Source organism: Bos indicus, chromosome 12 (assembly GCF_029378745.1).
Source record: "Bos indicus isolate NIAB-ARS_2022 breed Sahiwal x Tharparkar chromosome 12, NIAB-ARS_B.indTharparkar_mat_pri_1.0, whole genome shotgun sequence".
Classification (NCBI taxonomy): Eukaryota; Metazoa; Chordata; class Mammalia; order Artiodactyla; family Bovidae; genus Bos; species Bos indicus.
Genome location: NC_091771.1, coordinates 14,997,033 through 15,018,891, shown reverse-complemented (window position 1 = coordinate 15,018,891; position 21,859 = coordinate 14,997,033). Strand labels below are relative to the sequence as shown.

Sequence of the window (21,859 nt, the reverse complement as noted above, 5' to 3'; positions counted from 1 at the left end):
TCATGATGACTCTGCTTTCTCTATCTTTTTTCACAATTTCCTAAGGGTAATTTTCCTATGCTCAGAAGGTAAAGAAACTGCCTGCAATGTGGAAGACCTGGGTTCAATCCCTGGGTTGGGAAGATCCCCCGGAGAAGAAAGGGCATGGCAACCCACTCCAGTATTCTTGGCTGGAGAATTCCATGGACAGAGGAGCCTGGCGGGCTGCAGTCCACAGGGTTGCAGAGTTGGACATGACTGAGCAACTAACATGAGGGGAAATTCCACACCAAGAGGTGAGGAGGGGCTTTGGGGAGTAGCAGTTTTTCTCTGAGGCATACATTGTTTGTCTGGCCGCCTCACCTCATGCTCTGATCTTAAAATGAAAACAATGCCCCCTTGGGGAGTGTCTGATGCTGGGCGTTTCTGTCTCATCAGAACCACAGTGAGTCTGAGGGGTGTCACCTGCATTAGAATTTCCACTGGAAGCTCAAAAGCAAAACTGCATTCGCGTGCAGAAAATGGAGGTCTGTTAGGGTTCTGTCTGGAGCCTGCAGTGTCTGACAGTGGAGCTGGGGTGCTCACCTGGCTATTATCAAGGGACCCCACCCCCTCCCTTCAGTGGGTTTGAGCTATGTTTGCCCAACACCTAGAGCAGTCTGGTGGCATCATTGCCTTTGACCCTGACTCACTCACGTATAAACTTAAGTGAAATGGAGTATTTCCTGCCATATCAATAAACAAGGATGTCACAGTCATTAGGGATACCGGCCCTCCAAATGTGGATTTCTGAGCCTAGGAAGAACAATGTCTGTTATCTGGCAGCCACTGCACTGCTGCCACTCCCTACCATGAGCGATGAAGTAAGGATGTGAAAAATCAAATTGCAGGATGATTGCAGTAAGCCAAGATTTTTGTGCCGTCCCATACACAGAAAAGCGCTAAATTCCTTGAGATATCTGGTTTTCCTTCATTAATAATAATCTTCTGATGTTCAGACTACCTGCCCCTGGCTGCAAACTTCTGTATAATCTGACTCCTCCCACCCCCAACCCCATCCCCAGACTAGTTCTCCCAGGATCACTTGAGATGCTGTCTCCCAGGCTTGAAGTCCTAAAAATTCTCACCGAAAAGAACATAACTGTCAGCTTCCGGGTTGTGACTATTTTTTTTTTTTTAAGTTGACACTTCGAACGTCTATTTGCCAAAGGTAGAGAGCTCCATCATTTATTTCTTGCCTCTGGGTAACTCTGTTCGGTGCTGTTTTCCATTCTAGGCTCAGTACAGAAGTTTGGGGCTGCAGGGAGGGTTCAGAGGAAGGCAGGAGATTTCATAAGCATCAGTGTGTTCATTGAGTCTGAGGTGGGCACAGTGAAGCTGCCAGTTATCAGAAGCTGGAGTAATTTTCCATCACCGGGGCTCATTAATGTCCTGGGATTGGAGTTAATGGATTCAGGGGCATTGAAGAGAGTGGCGCATTAAGGGGAGTGAAGCAGGAATAATCAGAATTTGGCAACAGCTCAGCGGTGAGGTGTGAAGGGCAGGGGTGATTTGCTGACAACCCTAAGATGATAAGCATCCCAGGAGAGACCGAGAAGTGGGGCAGAGAGAATGAGATTTGTCTCCTCTCACAAATTTGAGGCACTGCGGGGACGTCTGAATGGAAGAAACAGCGCAGGCAAGCCAGGTTGGAACACCTATGAAAGCAGACACCTCGGGGGGCAATTATCGTGGTCAGGCAAACAGGAGGCTAGGAGGCTTTCTAATGAATGGTGCCTGGCTGTTGCAAGCAGCGGTGTGGTGGAGCGTGTGTGTGTGTGCTGGGGAAGAAGTGAGAGATGCTGTCGTGTATCTGGAGATATGTACACTTTTGTACATCAACCTCTAGCCTGCAGGGACACATTGCTCAAGAGCACCAAGGGAGCCCTGCACAGCTCACAGGGCCTCCAGTCCCACTGCAGTCATCGTAAACTCTGGTAGCTTTCTGGCAGATGGCAGTAAAGGGTCTTGAGAAAGGTGTGAATTTTCCAATTTGAGCAAAGGTACTATGTACGCTTCCAGGGGCTCTGGGGTGTTTGTCAGCCTTCTTTTTTTCTGACTGCACCAAGTGGCTTGTGGGATCTTTGTTCCCTGACCAGGGTTCAAACCCATGCCCCCTGCGTTGGCAGCACAGAGTCTTAACCACTCGACCACCAGGGAAGTCCCCCCACCCTTTTTTATTCTTTGTGACCCCATGGACTGTAGCCCATCAGGCTCCTCCATCCATGGGATTCTCTAGGCAAGAATCCTGGAGTGGGTTGCCACTTCCTTCTCCAGGGGATCTTCCTCACCCAGAGATTGAACCCATGTCTCTTGCATTGCCTGCATTGGCAGGCAGATTCTTTACCACTGGTGCCATGTGGGAAGCCTTTTTAAGTTAAAATAAATAAAGCCTGCAGAATTTCTAATCCCTTCTGATCTTGTTACATGATGTGAAGAATCAAAGACCCTGAACTACTATTTTATAAAGTGGGCACTGTAATGTTGGCATGGTGTTTCTTGTACATGTTTTGTGTGTGATTGTGGGACATGCTGGCAAGTTGAGTTGGTACAGATTTCATGGAAAACTGTTTAGCATGCAATACGCATCAAGAGTCATAAATATGTTTCTTCCTTTTATCTGCTTATTATACTTTTAGAAGATCCCCTGGAGAAGGAAATGGCAACCCACTCCAGTACTCTTACCTGGAGAATCCCATGGAGGGAGGAGCCTGGTAGGCTACAGTCTATGGGGTCGCAAAGAGTTGGACATGACTTCACTTTCACTTTCACTTTTCACTTTCATACTTTTAGAAATCTACATCCAGGGAAGAATCAGAGAAGAGCAAAGATACAGACTGGTGAACAAGGATGCTTTTTTTTTCCTTATAGCATCATCTATCATTAAAAAAAATACTTGAAACAATAAAAAAAAGTCCTGTAATAGAATGAATGAACAAATGGTATGCCCATCTGGTGGAATATTGTACAGCTGATTATTTACAGCCAATATTATCTAATGACATGGAAAGAAGCAGAATCCCAAACTCTATGTATACTTTGAGTCCAACTTTGTCTAGAAGGCAATACACACATACCTAAAAACAGGAAGGAAATACCAAACATTAACAGAGGCTATTTCTGGATGGCACAGTTACATTTAATTTTTTTCCTTTTATTTATTTCAATTCCCCAAATTGTTTTTGAAATGCATATATGATTGCTTTCGTAGTCAGGAGCTTTTCCCCAAAGTAATACCATACAGTTTGGGAGTCTGGGTTGAGTGCCATGAGATACCCCATGGTAAGCTCTCACCAACCCCCAGCACAAGGGCATTTCAGAGCCATCCAACACTTTGTGGGTCTCTACTTGGTGCTCTTACCCTTTAGATGGGGATCCTGGGCTGCCCCTGCAGTGGGCAATGCTGGCATTGAGGGACAAGGCTTCAAGCCCACTAAGGACCCCTTCGGGCTCTCATCCAGGCTGACGTGGGTGGTCCACCTTCTCATCAGAAAACGAAATCTGAATGCCCAGGGTCTTATGCAGGAAATGCCATTTTAGCTGCAAGTGCCTTCCCAGGGCCTGCCAAGCAGGCGATGCAAGAGTTCTGTGGGTGGGGAAGGGTTCGCTCTGTGGGTGGGGAAGATCCCCTGAAGTAGGAAATGGCAATCCACTCCAGTTTTCTTGCCTGGAAAATTCCTTGGACAGAGGAACTTGGCAGGATACGTCCATGGGGTCGCACTTGACATTCTTTTAGGAAACCAGGATTGAACCATTCACTGACAGCTCTTTGCAAGCGCTGAAAGATTTTAAAGCACAAACCTAGATCTCATTAGTCTTCTCCATCTGGTAACTTTCCTCCTGACAGAGTGCTCCCTTTCCTTACTGCTCTTTTGCAAATGAAAATCAGAGTGGCTTAAAAAAAATTATTTTCAGGTGGATTTTTGATCCATTGGGTGTAGAAATCCCTGAGATACTTATCAAAATGAAATTCTATATCAAGAATCGCAAAAATTGGAATTCTTATTTGAGGGTTAGCAGAAAAAAATGGGTAATTTCACAAGGTAGGGAGAGGCCAATGTCAGATAGAACAAATTAAAATAGCAAAAAGAGAAAATTGAATTCATTTCTATTAGGCTCAATAATCACGAAAGCATAATAACTTGGATATTTAGAGTGAGCTCTCTATCTTTTAAACATGCTCTTTTTTTTTAATGGATTAAAAAAAATTATTTATTCAGTTGTGCCAGGCGTTAGTTGTGGATCTAAGCCGTGATTCCCGCTCTGGATCTTCCGTCTTTGTTGTGGCACGCAGGATCTTTCATTGCGGCAGGCGAACTCTTAGCTGTGGCCTGTGCGTTCTAGTTCCCCAACCAGGGATAGAACCCAGGCCCCCTGTACTGGTAGCTTAGAGTCTTAGCTACTGGATCACCAGGGAAGCCCCTTAAACATGATCTTTTGAGGGAACAAAACATTGACATGTATATGTAGAAAGTCATTCGGCTTCCAAGAAAGTTAGACCCCAAAAGTTCGTAACTCTCCAGTCTCCAAGGACTCTTGTCCTCAGGCTGAGACCCCAAAGAGCAGAGACCTAGAGGAAGGGGAACGTAGCGCGTGTGACTATAGCTCTCATCTCAGGTAAACAACTGTTAACATTCAAATGTTCTGCAGCTTCCTGTGTGTATGCAATTATTTCAAAATAGAAAGTTAAAAGAAATTAAGTGAGAACGAGAAACATTAGAAGCCTAAGGAGTGTAGCTTCATTATAGTAACTTTTGCCACCATCCCTAGGAATATGACATAAAGGTAAAGTTAGATGCTGGTAAGTGGAGGGTAACTGGCTTGGGGGTAAGGGGTACACAGGATGCAGGGAGACTAGAAGAAACGAGTTAGGGTCCCACTGTTCCACCACCACTACAGGACAGAGGGGCAGGAGTTGAATTTCTGTGAAAATTTTGGGAAAAGTGTTAGTCTCTAGTCATATCTGACTCTTTGCGACCCCATGGACTGTAGCCATCCAGGCTTCTCTGTCCATGGGATTCTCTAGGTAAGAATATTGGAGTGGTTTGCCATTTCCTTCTCCAAGGAACCTTCCCGACCCAGGGCTGGAACCTGGGCCTTCTTCATTAAGGGCAGTTTCTTTACCATCTGAGCTACCAGGGAAGCCCTGGTATTATGGAATGGAATATTATGGGAGGGGGGTATGTGAGTGTTTTGGGGGGAGGGGTAATGCTAGAGTTGGTTGTGTGGGTTTGGGGTTTGGTTTGGTTTTGGTTGGGTTGTTTACATTTAGATGACTGGGTGCAGACACGCGTCTCTGGCATTGCTGTTGAATTCCAGTGTAGACACACAAGGTCTTCTGTCCTTTTCTCACCACCAGCTGCTAGCTTGTTCCACCCAGGGCTGAGTTAGGTCAAACAAGTTCAACAATTCCTGGAGATGTTCTGAGGGATCAAGTGTGCAGCCAATGTAAGATTCTTTTTTCAGTTGGTGTCATGGATTCATTCTCCAACTTCTGCTTGAGCCACAAGCCACTGGTGGATAAAATGATCTCAGTGACTGGATGTGGTGCCCACGGGGTGCTCTTCCTTCACTGGCTCTGTTCGCCCTGGAAGCTGAAGCTAGACCCAACCTTTTCTGGCAAGATCCCCAACTGGCCTATATTTTTAAAAAGCCAGCAGGTCTGGTCAGAGAACCTTGGCTGCTTCCATGACACTTTTTCAGCACAGAAACTGGTTCCATGCACTTAGCGGTTGCCCAGCACACAGCTCTGAATGGAGCTCTTCCCCAGTCCTTCCCACTGGCAGCCGGAGCTCGCACTCCTTTTCTGGCAAGGATGCCCTGCACGACTGCCTGTACCCAGAGAGCTGGCTCCGCTCCCTAGCAATTCCACAAGGCTCCCGCTCTGTGATGGTAAACATGGAGCAGCCTAAACTTTCCCAAAGCGCTGGGATCAAAAACAGAAGGTACCTGGGGCCCCGGTGACAAGCAACAGAGTCCCCCCTGCCGCTCAGCAGAGAGCTTTTAGAATGTAGAATAAATCTGGCGCTGAAGGTTTGGTCACAGTGATTGCTTCAATTTGGGGCACGAATATTTCAAATTTCTTCTCAAGGCTTGGGCAACTGCATAAGCTTTCTTTATTTTGTCATCTGTAATCATAGGCAAACAGCTAGTTTTATAGAGGAGTAAAGCTGGGCAGAGAATCAAACAGCCCTGGTGCACAGCTTCAACTTGACATAGACTTGGAACTGATTTTATTGCCAATGTGTGATATCTGGGGGAAATTCTGTATTTTCTTCAACTTACAATTCTTTATCTGAAAACCGATAGAAAATGCAGTGCCTGTGTGATAAGGTCAGTGAAAGAATAAGCAAATAAACGAATACAAAGGCACCCACTAAGCACTCCAAAATCTTCCCCCTACCTTCTCTCCTTCTGCTCTCCATCCCCTTTTTCCATCTCTAGAGTGGTAATTTTCAAACTATTTTAATGTCTGGAACTTCCTTTTTTTTGCTTCCCTGCGCTGCATGCAGGATCTTAGTTACCCAACCAGGATGGAACCTGTGGCCCCTTCAGTGGGCATGTGAAGTCCTAACTACTGGACTGCCAGGGGGTTCCCATGTCTGGAACTTTAAAAGCATTTAAATGTATATGTATGTAGAAGCCAGGCATAGAAAATAGATAAAACCCCCAAGCTGCTACAGAATTACCTGACTGGTCCTGTCTTTCCTCAGAAGTTTCTTGCAATTTAATCCTTGGGGATGGCCTTTCTCCTTTACTGGGAGACCCAGGGGGGAGTTGTTATTCAGTCACTAAGTCGTGTCTGACTCTTTGTGACTCCGTGATCTGCAGCACGCCAGGTTTCCCTGTCCTTCACCATCTCCTGGAGTTCGCTAAAACTCATGTCCATTGAGTTGGTGATGCCATCCAACCATCTCATCCACTGTCACCCCCTTCTCCTCTTGCTCTCAATCTTTCCCAGCATCAGAGTCTTTTCCAGTGAGTTGGTTCTTCCCATTAGGTGGCCAAAGTATTGGAACTTCAGCTTCAGCATCAGTCCTTCCAAAGAATATCCAGGATTGATTTTCTTTAGGATTGACTGGTTTGATCTCCTTGCTGTCCCAGGGACTCTCAAGAGTCTTCTCCAACACCACAGTTCAAAAGCATCAATTCTTTAGTGCTCAGTCTTCTTTATGGTCCAACTCTCATATCCCTACATGCCTACTGGAAAACTATAGCTTTGACTATACAGATGTATGTCAGCAAAGTGATGTCTCTGCTTTTTAATATGCTGTCTAGGTTTGTCACAGCTTTTCTTCCAAGAAGCAAGAGTCTTTTAATTTCGCAGTTGCAGTCACCATCCACAGTGATTTTGGAGCCCAAGAAAATAAAGTCTGTCCTTGTTTCCATTACAGGGACAGAGTCGGATCACTGGTCCCTGCGATGCCCACCCTGCCTCCCCTGACCCTTTCTACAGTCTCCTCCCTTTCTTTAGATTCAGGCATCTGAAAACTTCCTAGGGAGGGCTCCATTGTGTTCTGGGTTAAAATTCATGCATTTGGGGTTTGAATTCTTTCCGCTTTGGTGTTTGCTCTGATGAACTCTCTATCTGGAGAGGAGGCACCACTGGCTGACCAAGGGCACTCAGCAAGGCTGAGACTTTATTGGTTCAGCTGCAGGGAGAGCTGTGTGAGCTCCAGTTTAGTGCCCAGGTAGCAGAAAGCAAGGAGGTGCTCAGTGAGCACAACTCTTTACTTGGGTTTGAGTGTTTATCTGATTTGTCGTTTGCCATTTGCATACATGCTCAGTCGTGTTAGATCTTCACGACTCTATAGACTGTAACCCACCAGGTTCCTCTGTCCATGGGATTCCCCAGGCAAGAATACTAAAGTGGGTTGCCATTTCCTCCTCCAGCGGATCTTCCCCACCCAGGGATGGAACCCACATCTCTGGCATCACCTGTACTGGCAGGTAAATTCTTTACCACTGGCGCCACCTGGGAAGTCAGTACCCGAATTGTATTGGCACCTAGAAAGGACTGATGGAATTAGGCCCGCTGGTGCAAGATGGGGGCATTAAAGAGTAACTCACAAAACGCTTGGCTGTGACCTGGGGACCTGAGCTCGGTAGGACCTGCTCTGATGGGTGTGTCTGCCTCCTAAGAGTGAGGTGGTCTCGGCAGGAGACCTGCTTCAGGGGGCCCGCAGCTAAGCAGGTCCCCGCCCACCCAGAGCCCGGAAGTCCTGGTGGGTGCCCCGCCCCATCCCACCCCAGGACCGTGCCCTGTCCCCGCCTCCTTCTCCTATTGGCTCAGGATTTCTTTTCCTGCAGGACCAAACCGGGCCTTTGGAGAAGTGTCCAGGGGCTGGGAAAAGAGCTTCTCCCCTTTATGTGGCTCCGATCATAGATCGCTTGGTCTGAAGGGTGAGGACTGCCTGGAGCCCTGCCCTCAGCCGGGAGTCGGAAAGTACAGTAGTGCTTTCAAGATCTCTGTCATCGGTAAACAGAGCCTTTAAACTCTGGGTCTGGCGTGTTCTTTCTTCTGCTGGGCCGCCTGTGGTTGCCATGGATATGGCTTTGTCTTTGGAGGCCTATAACCAAGGAGGATTTAAATCCTCGTGGGTCAATATTTCCATAAAACCCCCAAAAAAAGGAAAAAGGAAAAAGGAAAACTTTCTTGAACAGCTCTAACATACCCTTAAAGCATATGACCAAAAGAACAACAAAACCAGCAGGCTTTCCAGAACCCATAGGGACACACATTTAAAAAAACTACTCCAGATTATGAAGATGAAGCCCACTTAATGTCTCTCTGACTGCAACAAGTGAAAATGATGGTATTTAGTAGGTGTTTTGGACAATATAAAGCTACTTTTTTTTTTTTTTTTTCAATGCAAGTGCTTATATTTCAGAATGCCTCTAGAGTTGCCTTTTTTACAATGTGCCATATTCCAGCAATAAATGAACCTGTGTTTCAGGCCAACAGTAGTTGTTTCTGTCTGACACGGGAGGTTCAGTGACACTGGGAGATGACTATGGAACATGGGTAGATTGAAAAGGCTTAAAAAAAAAAAAAAAGGGTGGGGAGAAGAAGAAGAAAGACTGTGTCCTGCTCCGTAACTAAAGAACTCTGGAGTCTTTGAAAACACAGGCAACGTTCTCCTGGGATTCCTCATAAGTTACTTGGGAGAAAGCTGCTGTCGCCTGGTGAAACGGAGGTCAGGGAGCCGGGGAGCAGCCACAGTCCCGCCATGCCTTGGTTCTTTGCTCAAGAGCCTCATCCTTTTTAATGGGCCGCTCTTTGTGTATGTTTCTTTGTGTCTCCAGGGACCTCACTGCTTCGGCCAGGGAAGCAAGCTGTGGACTTTGGGCTGAGGACCTCGGCGGAGGTGCCCACAGCTGGGAAAGAGCTGTTTCCATAGCAGCATCCTCGCCAGCAGCACTCAGCTGCCCCCTACTCCTCATGGTAGCAACTCAGGGTCTTATCATCTGTCCCACTTGCTGCCCTGTTTATTGTCTTGCGGAGCAAGACACTTCCAATAAAGAAGTTGTGTCTGGGTTGCAATTACCCAGCGACCCTTTTTTTTTTTTTTTTTTAACTGAATTGGGGCAAAAAGTGACGTTCATTTCCTTTCCATGTACTTGGGTTTTCCCATGTTGGTACTTCGTAATATCCACAGTCTCCTTGCTTGCCTGCCTTAGGCGTTCTCCCCAAACCTTGCCCGTGCCGGTCACCTGGCAACCGTTGGGACTTCTCTAGTGAAGGTTAGGACCCTCTTGCTCTGACTCCAAGTGCCTGGATTGGAAAGGCCTTGGTGATGATTAGAAACAGAGAGGGCAGTGCAACGGCTGGCAGGCTGCCACCAGGGTCAGTGGTGGCTTGTCTGGAGGGGGAGCTCAGGCTTGAAACTGCCTCTGGTAGGTCCTGGGAGAAATGGTTTACTCCCAGGCCAGCTTGCTCCCATCCTGCCACCAACTGCCTGGGAGGCGGTGGTGGGGTGCCTTGGTCGTGGGCCAGTGAACAGATTCAGCTTTTTGGCTTGATGAGGTCAGTTATGGGGTGGGTCTGGGAGCCCTAAGAAAACTCCGGGGTGATAGGAGGAGTCCCTGGATAAATAGCTGCTAGGTTCTCTGAACCACTGTATAGACCCTCAGAGGACGTTTGACCCCATGCATGCTGAGTCCTAACTTTTTGCAGCACTATGGACTGTAGCCCATTAGGCTCCTCTGTCCTTGGGATATTCCAGGCAAGAATACTGGAGCGGGTTGTCATTTCCTTCTCCAGGGGATCTTCCCAACCCAGGGATCGAACCTGCATCTTCCTCATTGCAGGCGGATTCTTTACCACTGAGACACTGGGGAAGACTTTGACCCCTATGGCTTCCATAAAGTTCCTCCAGGGCCACCACCAGCAGGGAGCAATTTCATGAAAAAGCTGGGCTACCCTGGTCCTGACTTGACCCCAAGCTGAGAAAGATCATTTTGATCTGGACTAAAAGGAGTTGCCTGATGTTCTGAAGTTCATGAATGGGATAGAGAGATGCTTGTGATTTGTATTTGAGGAAGATTCCAAAAGGACCCGGGAAGGTTATGAAGTTTTATGTGACATGCTTTCTGTACCCGTACTGAAAACATCACGCGGAAGAAAAGGAAGAGGCAGCTACAAGAACCGATGTGCTGGTGAGGGGAGGCTGTTAGAGCTCTGATTTCAGATGAGCACAAACAAAAGATGGAAGGAGGGGGACGTAATGAAGGGTGTCACAAAAGAATAGCAGGAATCTGTATATTAGTGTCAGGAAAAGCTGAAGTCCAGAATATGCTAAGACTTGTGAAATAGCAGCTGACATGAGGATAATGCTCCATAGTTTGCAAAGCATTTTCATGTAAATGATCACATGGATCCTCACAATAATCCTTGGGGGATGGGGTGGGTAAGAATTATTATTCTCAGAGCATGTGGGGGACGTCTCGGAGGCGAAGCTGGGATTTGAGCCCAGATCATTTCAGGCCAAATGCTGGATCTTTCCATGACTCCACATCTCTTTCTGTGACACTGCTCAAAAATATATTTAGAGAAAGATGGGGCAGGGCCACGCTTAGGGAGCCACTGTACCACAGGCGGGTGATAGAAAGCAAGACCAGCAGGTTCTTCAATGCATCATAAAGCAAAACCATCTTTAAAGGCTGGAAAAAATGTCTCAAGGCGGATGAGACCTTCCAGGGGGCTGAGTTCTCCAAGCCTCAGGTCTGAATGTTGTAGATGTGTGTGTGCTGTGTGTGCTCCATCGTGTCTGACTCTTTGCAACCCTGTGGACTGTAGCCCACCAGGGTCCTCTGTCCATGGGATTTCCCAAGCAAGAATACTGGAGTGGGTTGCTATTTCCTTCTCCAGGGGATCTTCCTGACCCAGGGATCAGACCCAGGTCTACCACATTGCAGGCAGATTCTTTACTACTTAACCTCCGGGGATCCCAGACAATGTAGATGGCTGTTTCCCAAAGGGACCTGAATTTCTCCTGCATGACACTCACTCCAGAAATAACCTGTTCAGTGTTCCCTGCTAGACCTAGCTTCTCTAAGGCAGGGACCATGGTCATCCTGTCCATCATGTTGTGGCCATCGACTGTTCAGGCATTGAATGAGCAACTGATCACAGACCTGTGAGCAGTCATTTCTGGGAAATTATGGGAGGTGTGCCACAGAGAGAGGTGGAAGTCATTGTGATTTACAAAAATGAGAAAAGGCAGGTTCTAGAGTCTACTTACCAATTAGCTGACATTAATCTCGAGGTATTTACACTCATGTCAAAGATAAAACTGAGGTCCAAAGGCATAAAGCGAGTCCTGTGAGCCCATCTCACTCAGCCCAGAGACCTGATCAGGAAGCATCTGTTTTGGGTTGCTCAAGACTGAGTTCTTGAGGGGCCATCTGATCCACAATGTGCCATAAATGCAGAAAAACAAGATTTTGAGGCAAGAATAGTCTTTTTTTTAAGCATTAGATCTTGCTTTTACAGTGAATTGTTCTGTTACGTATTTAGTCTTAGAGGAGGAAGTTTCACTTTCTGCTTGTGCTGGAAGATACATATTTTGGAGAAGTTCGAAGTGGATACATTTAATACCAAAGTTCAGTGAAGCTTTCAATTGTCAACCCATCTCATCATCACCATAGTTACCACACGTCAAAGTGTAAACACAGGCAGAGACCTCTCTAAAGGACTTTGAGATCGTGAGGGACTGGATTCAATTGAAATAGATTTTCAGACATTTCTTAAGCTCCTCTCTTCTTGGGAAGGACATTGATTAAGGGTGGACCTCCCATTTCCTCTTTTCCTGACTCCAGGCCCATCTTTCCAACTCTGCTGCTGCTGCTGCTAATTCGCTTCAGTTGTGTCCGACTCTGTGTGACCCCATGGACTCAGCCTACCAGGCTCCTCCATCCATGGGATTTTCCAGGCAACAGTACTGGAGTGGGGTGCCATTGCCTTCTCCGCTAAAGATACTAATCCTCCTCAAAGGTGTAGTTCTGGGCCATCAGTCTTGAGGGGCCATCTGATCCACAATGTGTCATAAATGCAGAAAAACAAGATTTTGAGGCAAGAATAGTCTCTTTTTTTAGGCATTATATCTTGCTTTTACAGTGAATTGTTCTGTTAGGTATTTAGTCTTAGAAGAGGAAGTTTCACTTTCTGCTTGTGCTTTCCAACTCTATGTGTGGACTTTTAAGGGCTAAAAGGAGTCTGAGCTAACCCCGTCTCATGGCCTCCTTATTCATGTCACTGAAGCCAACAAGGGTCTTCTGTCTGCCCCTCTAAACACCAAGCGTGTTCCCACCCCAAGGCACTGGCATCTGCTGTCCCTTCTTCCAGAATTCTTCTCCAGGTCCTTATCCCCATGACCAGCTTGCTGTCATTCAAGCCTCAGCTCTATCAGTCTCCTTGGGGAGAGGCCAGCCTGACCCACTCCCCATTGTATTTTCTTCATCATGCTTTCATCCCAATATGAATCTACTCTCTGTTCTCCCTGTTCTAGGTCCCCTTTCCTCTCTCTCTCCTTCCTGGTTGCTCCTGTTTCCCTTCCTCATCTGTCTCCCCTAAAATGGAAGCTCTGGGAGGTAGGGAACTTGTTTGTCTTGCTCTCTGATGCATCCTCAGTGCCTGGGAAGGTACCTGAGCAGGTGCTCCACACACACGTGTTGTCTGAATGAGCTGACTTGCCCACATTCTTTCTTGGCTGCTTCTGTTGGGAGCCTTCAGGACACTAGGGACATCTATTTTCAACAAATGAAGAAAGGGAGAAGGCCAGTGGAGACCACTGAATGCGCTTTGACATTGGCAAAGAGTATTCATGCTTCAGGGGTCTCTGATAAGCTGAAAGCAAACCACAGCGACAGGCTCAGATCACAAGTTCTGGAAGCATCCTTAAGTCCGAAGGAATGGTGCTCTGTCTGGGTGCAGTAAATGAAACCTCCGGGGAAGCTGAGAAAAGGGAATGGGGTGGGTTCCCTCTGGGAACATAAAGAGCACTGCTGACTGAAGGTAAGCCTTCTCAGGGTCCCTCAAAATATCCTTTACTCAGATCATCTTGGACCTCCTGATGAATTCTCGTGAGCAAGATCAAGGTTGGAAGGAGCTAAGAAAAGGCCAAGAACAGGGAGGAGAGAGAAGCTTGGGTAGCAGAGGAGGCAGAGAAAAGCAAGTTTCAGGAGGTACTGGCTCAAATCGAGCATTTCTGCTGGTTTTATTGAATGATGTAGGCATACCTGCTCTTTACCTTTGGCAAAATGGGGATGGTACTGCTGACATTTTTAGTGGAGAAGGTAGGAACGGGTGAGACTATCAGGTCATCTTTGTGAGCCAGACCCCAAATAACAGTCAGTTAAATAAGATAAGAAGTGTTCTGTCACATGGAAACTCTCACGTGAGCCTAAAGCACTAATGGCTTGCAAGGCAGTGGTGGAGTCATTGACCCAATCGCCTTCCACTTTTTTGTTCTGTCATCTTTGGAATACTGCCCTCATCTGCATGAGGGTCACTGCCTTATCCGTATTTAGACCAGAAAAAAGAAAGAAGGGGAAAGACACTCACGTTACAAGCTCGTACATACCTTCCATTCACATCTTATTGGCCAGAACTTTGTCTCATGGCCATACCTCAGTGCAAAGGAGTCTGGGAGATGTGGTTTTTAACCAGGGTGGCCACATCCCAAGTGAACATTCTACAACCACAAAGAAAAGGATATCAGGAGACAGCATATCTGCCATGGGTGACTGGAGGAAATACAGTCAAATGCCTTGTAAGTACAATATTGGCTTTCCTTTGCAACTGCCCCAGGGGACGAAAATCAAATGGAAATTGAGAGATTCTCTGCCAGATCTTTGCAGAGCAAGGAACTGCATGGATTTTGATGAACAAAGCAATGAAAATTTATTCCTAGAAAGCATATTAAGCCCACTGATAATAAGCAAGGCATGTTAATGCTGTAAAACAGAATTGGAGCAATTCTGAAATCTTCATGAGAATGTAGTGGCTACCAGCTAATTTAGCTAATCAGTCAGGATACTGCTTCTTGCCTCCACCCTCAACCACTTAGAATTAACTCTAAAGCAGGTCCACTGTGGAGTCTGGATCTAGAAATACTGGAATGTAAGTGTTGCAGGAAATGTGTGGCAGGCACTTATTCACCCTGTGTACAATTACTAAAACCTTGCCCAAAGCGTCATGCTGGACTGTGGGGGTTCGGCAGCTCTGCCCTTGAGAAGGAGAGAGATGTACCTTGAGAGTTCACTAACAAAATGCCAGCCTGTGAGTTCATCCATTCACTCAACAGATGCTTACTATTATGAGTCAGACTCATTGTGAAAGGGATGAAAAGCTAATCAAGATTTCTGGCCTCAAAGTGCACATCTTAGCGTTAAAAAAAAAAAAAAAAAAAGGAAGAAAAAGACTAGAGGGACTTCTCTGGTGAAGAAGCTACTCATGCAAGGAGCAAGGCAAAGAGATGGGGAAAAAGCTTGGGGTGTGAATGGACCAGCCAGCAAGGGTGCCAGTGTGGCTGGAGTGAACTGAGTGAGGGGAGAGGGAGGTGAGCTGAGAGGGAGAGGAAGGGGCTGGGCCCAGACGGTTTCTGGAAGGCTAGGAGCTTTAGCTGGTCCTGGAAGGACAGATAAGGTTTAAGTCTGAGAGAAGGGGAAAACATTTTCAAAGCAGGGAGAACTGTGAAGGGCCTGAGCAGTGTAAGGACAGGCTCAGAGTAGTAGATGAGAAGGGTTCCTATCGGGAGTAGGGGGTAAAGGCTGGAAAGAGAAACTGGGGAAAGTTCTAGAAGGTCTTAAAGGTCAAGGAGCTTAAATTCTCAAAGATAATGTGCAGCCATTTGAGCAGGAGTGAAGCATGATCAAGATGTGGTTTTAGAAGCATTATCTTGGTACTGCACCAAGGCTTCTTAATCTTGGCACTGTTGATGGGTTGTTTTGTTTTTTTCTTTTGTGGTGAAGAGCTTTTCTGTGCACTGAAGGATGTTTAGCAGTATCTCTCGTCTCTAGATGCCAGAAGACCCCCTTCAGGCATGACAACCAAAATGGTCTCCAGATGATTGCCAATGCTTAAAAAAAATTGCTTTAGGTCTTTTTTATGTTTTGGTTTTTGAAAATCAGATTTTGGACTTGAAGTATCTTGATAATTGACGTTTGCTCCTTCCATTGTAATTGTGTGGACAGAGGAAGGAGAAATTTTAAGTAGTGGGAAGGCAACCTTCGTTAGAATTAGAATTCTTGAATTTTATTTGAAAATTTAAGAAAAGCTCATATGATGTTTATACAAACAATTTTTTTTTTTTTTTTTGGCCCTGCCATATGGCATGCAAGTACCCCAACCAGGGATTGAACCCATGCCCTCCTGCAATGAAAGTGTGAAGTTTTAGTCCCTGGACCACCAGGGAAGTCCCACAGATAAGTTTTAATTCACTCTAAAATGAGGCTGTGAAAGCCCTAAGGGATCTTTCCTCCACACTTGACACTGACATTTTTACTCTTCTTACCGTATGCACCTCTCTTCTCGGACAAGCAGCCATCCTAGAGCAGGCCCTGAACTTGGGAGGTGAGAGAGGCAAGGCACAGAGGGAAAGGGCTCTTTTCTAAAGAGGAGCTGTGTATATTGAGCTGAAAAATAAGCATTAAGGAGGATTGTTGTGAAATATTATTTCGAGGCCCCTAGGTTTAAATTAGCATTGTGGCAACTCTTTGGGATTAAAAAACTTCCCGAATTAAAATACTGTAATTTTTCCTTCTCCCCTACATGATTTTTGAAAGATATGCAAAGAGAATATGAAGAAATCCAGACATGGTTTTTTAAAAATCCATCCTCTGGACTTCACGGTGGTCAGAGGTTAAGCATCTATCTGCCAGTATGGGGGACATGGGTTTGATCCCTGGTTCGGGAAGATCGCGTATGCCACAGGGCATCTAATTTGGTGCCTCCAACTACTGAGACCGAGGCCCACGCTCCACAGCAAGAGAAGCCGCCGCAATGAGAAGCCCTCACACCTAACAAAGAGGAGCCCCTGCTTGCCGCAGCTAGAGAAAAACCCACACACAGCAACGAAGACACAGCACAGCCAAGAATAAAGAAATAAAAAATTTTAAAACTCTTTCTATGTCTTTCAAATTGTGTACTGGGTTGAATAATGTCTTCTCCAAGTTCATGTCCATTTGGAATTTCAGATTTGGAAATGGTCTTTGCAGATGCAAATAGTTAATAAGATGAGAGCATCCTGGATTACAGCAGGTCCTAAACTCAGTGAATGATGTCCTTAAAGGAGAGGAGAGAAGGCCCAGGGACACGCTGAGAAGAAGGTCACGTGGAGAAGGAGGTGGAGATGGGAGTGATGCATCTGTGAGATGCCATGCAGATTGGCTGGTGGCGCCAGAACCTCAGAGGAGGCAGGGTAACATCTTCCCCCAAAATCTTTGGAGAGAGTACCTTGATTTTGCACTTCTAGCTTCCAGAACCATGAGAAAATACATTTCTGCTGTTTAAAGTCATCCAGCGTGTGGCAACTTGTAGATGCCCCGGAGATCTGGAGTGGCAACCTACTCCAGTATTCTTGCCTGGGAAATCCCACAGACAGAGGAGTTCACGGCGTCTCAAAGAGTTGGATGTGACTGAACAACTAATATACAGTAGTCCCTGCAGCCCTAGGAAACTAGCATGAAAGGTCATTTTATAACTGCTTTCAGTTTTTTTTTTTTTAAATTAACACCTGGGCTTGCTTCTTCCTCCTTGGAACTGCCTGCTTTTCAGAACTGGCATAACTTGCAGCAAAAGGCTGGCCTTTGCCCTGTGCTTGGCCACCAGTGGAGTGGCTTCAAACGCAACCACTCAGACTTCAGTTCCCGCTGCACCCAGAAAACACAGCCAAGAATTCTGTGCGCCAAACAGGTTTCTGAATGGAAGCCCGCAGGTAGCAGTGATGCTTCCTTCAGATCGAATTCTGAGACCAGAGGCTTTGGGCTGCCCTCTGCCTCGATGGGTAGTGGCTCTCAGTCTCTGGAATGAAGGTTAGCGACCTCGTTAGAGAGATGTCACACCCCTAAATTAAAAGAGGGGGGTGCTTCTGGTTGGGTCCCAGAGGAAATCGGGAGAGGTGAGTCAGTGGATCATGGGGTGGGAATAGAAGGGAGAACTAAAGACTCAGGGGAGGGGGAGTGCCCGGGGATGGGGGAGAAAGGGGAGCAGGACAGCTGAAGCCTTTCAGAGGAGAGGGAGAGGGCCTTAATTTACCACAGGTCAACACAGAAAAGCAAGATGACACAGCATTGTTAATGACACTGTTTCTGTCACTCATCCTGATGGTCGTCATTATGTCTATTATGCAGATTTGGTGGTTAAGGTGCTGTCCTGCCAGCCTGCTCCCGAGGGGATTGATGCGGGAGGGTTAGCATCACCAAAGAGAGCCCGTGGGGTCTGGAAGCTCTCATTTTTAATCTGACAAATACACAAAGTTTCTGATAAAACCAGCTCTTCAAATTAACTAAAACAGGTAGACATTTTTCTCCTCCTCTCAGCCATGTCCTTACTATGTCCTGTGTTTTTCTGCTGATGGAGGAGGCTAGACATTTGCTGGGCTTGATTTTTAGCCAAAAAAAAGAAACAAAGAAAAGAAGGCTTGCACACATATTTTTAGAAGTGACTGTATTGCTTGTCTTTGTTCGTAGTGATGCTTTCTAAGGCCCACTTGACTTCACATTCCAGGATGTCTGGCTCTAGGTGAGTGATCACACCATCATGATTATCTGGGTCATGAAGATCTTTTTTGTACAGTTCTTCTGTGTATTCTTGCCACCTCTTCTTAATATCTTCTGCTTCTGTTAGGTCCATACCATTTCTGTCCTTTATCGAGCCCATCTTTGCATGAAATGTTCCCTTGGTATCTCTAATTTTCTTGAAGAGATCTCAAGTCTTTCTCATTCTGTTGTTTTCCTCTATTTCTTTGTATTGATCGCTGAGGAAGGCTTTCTTATCTCTCCTTGCTATTCTTTGGAACTCTGCATTCAGATGCTTATATCTTTCCTTTTCTCCTTTGCTTTTCACTTCTCTTCTTTTCACAGCTATTTATAAGGCCTCCCCAGACAGCCATTTTGCTTTTTTGCATTTCTTTTCCATGGGGATGGTCTTGATCCCTGTCTCCTGTACAATGTCACGAACCTCCGTCCATAGTTCATCAGGCACTCTATCTATCAGATCTAGTCCCTTAAATCTATTTCTCACTCCCACTGTATAATCATAAGGGATTTGATTTAGGTCATACCTGAATGGTCTAGTGGTTTACCCCACTTTCTTCAATTTAAGTCTGAATTTGGCAATAAGGAATTCATCATCTGAGCCACAGTCAGCTCCTGGTCTTGTTTTTGTTGACTGTATAGAGCTTCTCCATCTTTGGCTGCAAAGAATATAATCAATCTGATTTCGGTGTTGACCATCTGGTGATGTTCATGGGTACAGTCTTCTCTTGTGTTGTCGCAAGAGGGTTTTTTTTTTTTTTTTTTTTGCAAAAAGTCAAGCCCAGCAAATGTCTAGCCTCCTCCATCAGCAGAAAAACACAGGACATAGTAAGGACATGGCTGAGAGGAGGAGAAAAATGTCTACCTGTTTTAGTTAATTTGAAGAGCTGGTTTTATCAGAAACTTCGTGTATTTGTCAGGTTACAAATGAAAGCTTAAAGCTCAACATTCAGAAAATTAAGATCATGACATCTGGTCCCATCACTTCATGGGAAATAGATGGGGAAACAGTGGAAACAGTGTCAGACTTTATTTTTTGGGCTCCAAAATCACTGCAGATGGTGATTGCAGCCATGAAATTAAAAGACGCTTACTCCTTGGAAAGAAAGTTATGACCAACCTAGATAGCATATTCAAAAGCAGAGATATTACTTTGCCAACAAAGGTCCGTCTAGTCAAGGCTATGGTTTTTCCAGTGGTCATGTATGGATGTGAGAGTTGGACTGTGAAGAAAGCTGAGCGCTGAAGAATTGATGCTTTTGAACTGTGGTGTTGGAGAAGACTCTTGAGAGTCCCTTGGACTGCAAGGAGATCCAACCAGTCCATCCTAAAGGAGATCAGTCCTGGCTGTTCATTGGAAGGACTGATGCTAAGGCTGAAACTCCAGTACTTTGGCCACCTCATGCGAAGAGTTGACTCATTGGAAAAGACCCTAATGCTGGGAGGTTTTGGGGACAGGAGGAGAAGGGGATGACAGAGGATGAGATGGCTGGATGGCATCACCGACTCGACGCACATGAGTTTGGGTGAACTCAGGGAGTTGGTGATGGACAGGGAGGCCTGGCGTGCTGCAGTTCATGGAATCGAAAAGAGTCGGACACGACTGAGCAACTGAACTGACTGAACTGTATTGCTAGTCTAGAAAACAACTCAGAAATTCACCCCAATTTTGTGTGAGGGATGGGGATGGTGAGGTGGGAGGCGTTGGGTAAATGATTTCCAGGACAGCCTGGATTTCCAGGAGCAAACATTGCCTGCTGATGGCATGGAAACATTTACTACATTTGAAAACATTTATTTAGCACTTACTGTGTGTTAAGCACTGGTACAGGGGCTTTGGATTTAGAATTGATTTTTCTAAAGGGAGTCTACAACTTACTACAAAAACTGATGATTAAATGATTCATTCATTCATCAAATAGTTCCTGAGTGCCATCCATGTGCTATTTACCTAGTATTGTATTAGTCGCTCAGTCGTGTCCGACTTTTTGCAACCCCATGGACTGTAGCCCACCAGGCTCCTCTCTCCATGGGATTCTCTAGGCAAAAGTACTGGAGTGGGTTGCCATTTCTCCTCCAGGGGACCTTCCCAACTGTACATAAAGGAGACTTCATTAATGTGCATTAGAGGATACCCCAGGTTAACTGTCATAGAAAACTGTCTCTTGAGCCTTTAAATTCTATACCAATTCTACACCTCTGGTTGGCCAACTGTTTGTTTCTTTATTTAGGTTTTAAGGTGAATGACCTGGGGCTATTTGTTTCCATTAACCTAACTGCAAATCTAAAGGCGCAGTTGAAATGTCTATTTTTCTTGCCATCCTCAGAAAAGACTGCTGCAGATCTACTCTATGATTCTCATTCTTTTCAGCTTACAATATAAATAGCTTTTTTTTTTTTTTTTTGAGGTACAAGTAAAACTGAGCTGCTGAAGGTCCTACTTTCTCTGGGTAAAAGAGAGGAGGCACATGTCCTGTGGATGGAGGAGGTGTCCATTTGGCCTGAAGTAGCTGAGGAAGCTTTTTCAACACAGCTATCCATAAAAGTGTGGAAGACACTGAGGAGGTCTGCTGACTGCTTTTAAAAGAAAACATATTTATTTAACCGTGCGGGTGTCTTAGTTGCAACACATAAGATTGTCAGTTTCGGCATGTGGGACCTAGTTCTCTGACCAGGGATCAAACGTGGGCTGCCTGCATTGGAGCTCGGGGTCTTAGTTCCTGGACCAGCAGAGGGGAAGGCCCTAATGACTGCTTTTTTTAATTGTGACTTTGCAAAGTTTATGTGTAGTGATCATCACCACTGTACTTCCTAATAACACAGAAGTGACCTGACCCAGGAAACACAGCCTCTCAACAGTAGCCATTTCATTTTATTCTGTTAATTTTTTGGCAGTACTGTGCAGCATGTGGGATCTTAGTTCCCAACCAGGGATGGAACCCACACTCCCTGCAGTGAAAGTGCAGTTTTAACCACTGGAAGTCCCAAAGGACATCCCAAAGTGATGTTTTGTGTTACCCATCTTCTCAGTCTACTCACTTCTGCTATGCATATTTGTCCAGCCTCCAAGTGTCAACCCCTTCCTGCTCCCTGATGACCCCAAATGCATGACCCCTGAGCACCAAGCCCTCTGTCTACCTCTGGCTGGATGTGTCCACTTCCCAACCTTGGTGACCAGGGTCTGCCAGATCCCTTGCCCAGCCTGGAGCTCTCTAGCAATCCTCGTTCCCTTCCTCTCGTGCTAAATCCTTCTCTGAACTGTGCCCTCGTCTCCATAGCTATGCACAGGACCAGAGCAAAAGCTTGTCCTTACCTGCTTGGCCTCTGGATCTTCCCAGGACTTGAGGAGCCAGGGGAGGCCCTGGGTGACTTCCCGGCATCTCTGGGTTGTCCCCCCAGCTGCCTCCAACATGATACCTGGCCCCTGGCCCCTGGTGTGGGCAGAGCTGGGGAGGGCTTCCTTTCCTTAGCCACTCCCTGGAGGTCTTCTTAAGCTCTCAGACCACCTTTACTAGGAAGCTGAGTTGCGTTCCCCTGGCTCCTGGATTTCTAATTCTTTGGCTGTGAGGATCCATTAGCAACG

The 21,859-nt window shown here is 46.1% G+C and overlaps 1 non-coding gene across 1 annotated transcript; it reads right to left on the bottom strand.

Annotated features, from left to right (window-relative positions):
* Window positions 1-2,105: 2,105 nt before the first annotated feature.
* On the bottom strand, window positions 2,106-2,178 carry TRNAG-GCC (transfer RNA glycine (anticodon GCC)). The gene has a single exon. It is a non-coding gene; the product is annotated as a tRNA-Gly (tRNA).
* Between the last annotated feature and the right edge of the window lie 19,681 nt (window positions 2,179-21,859).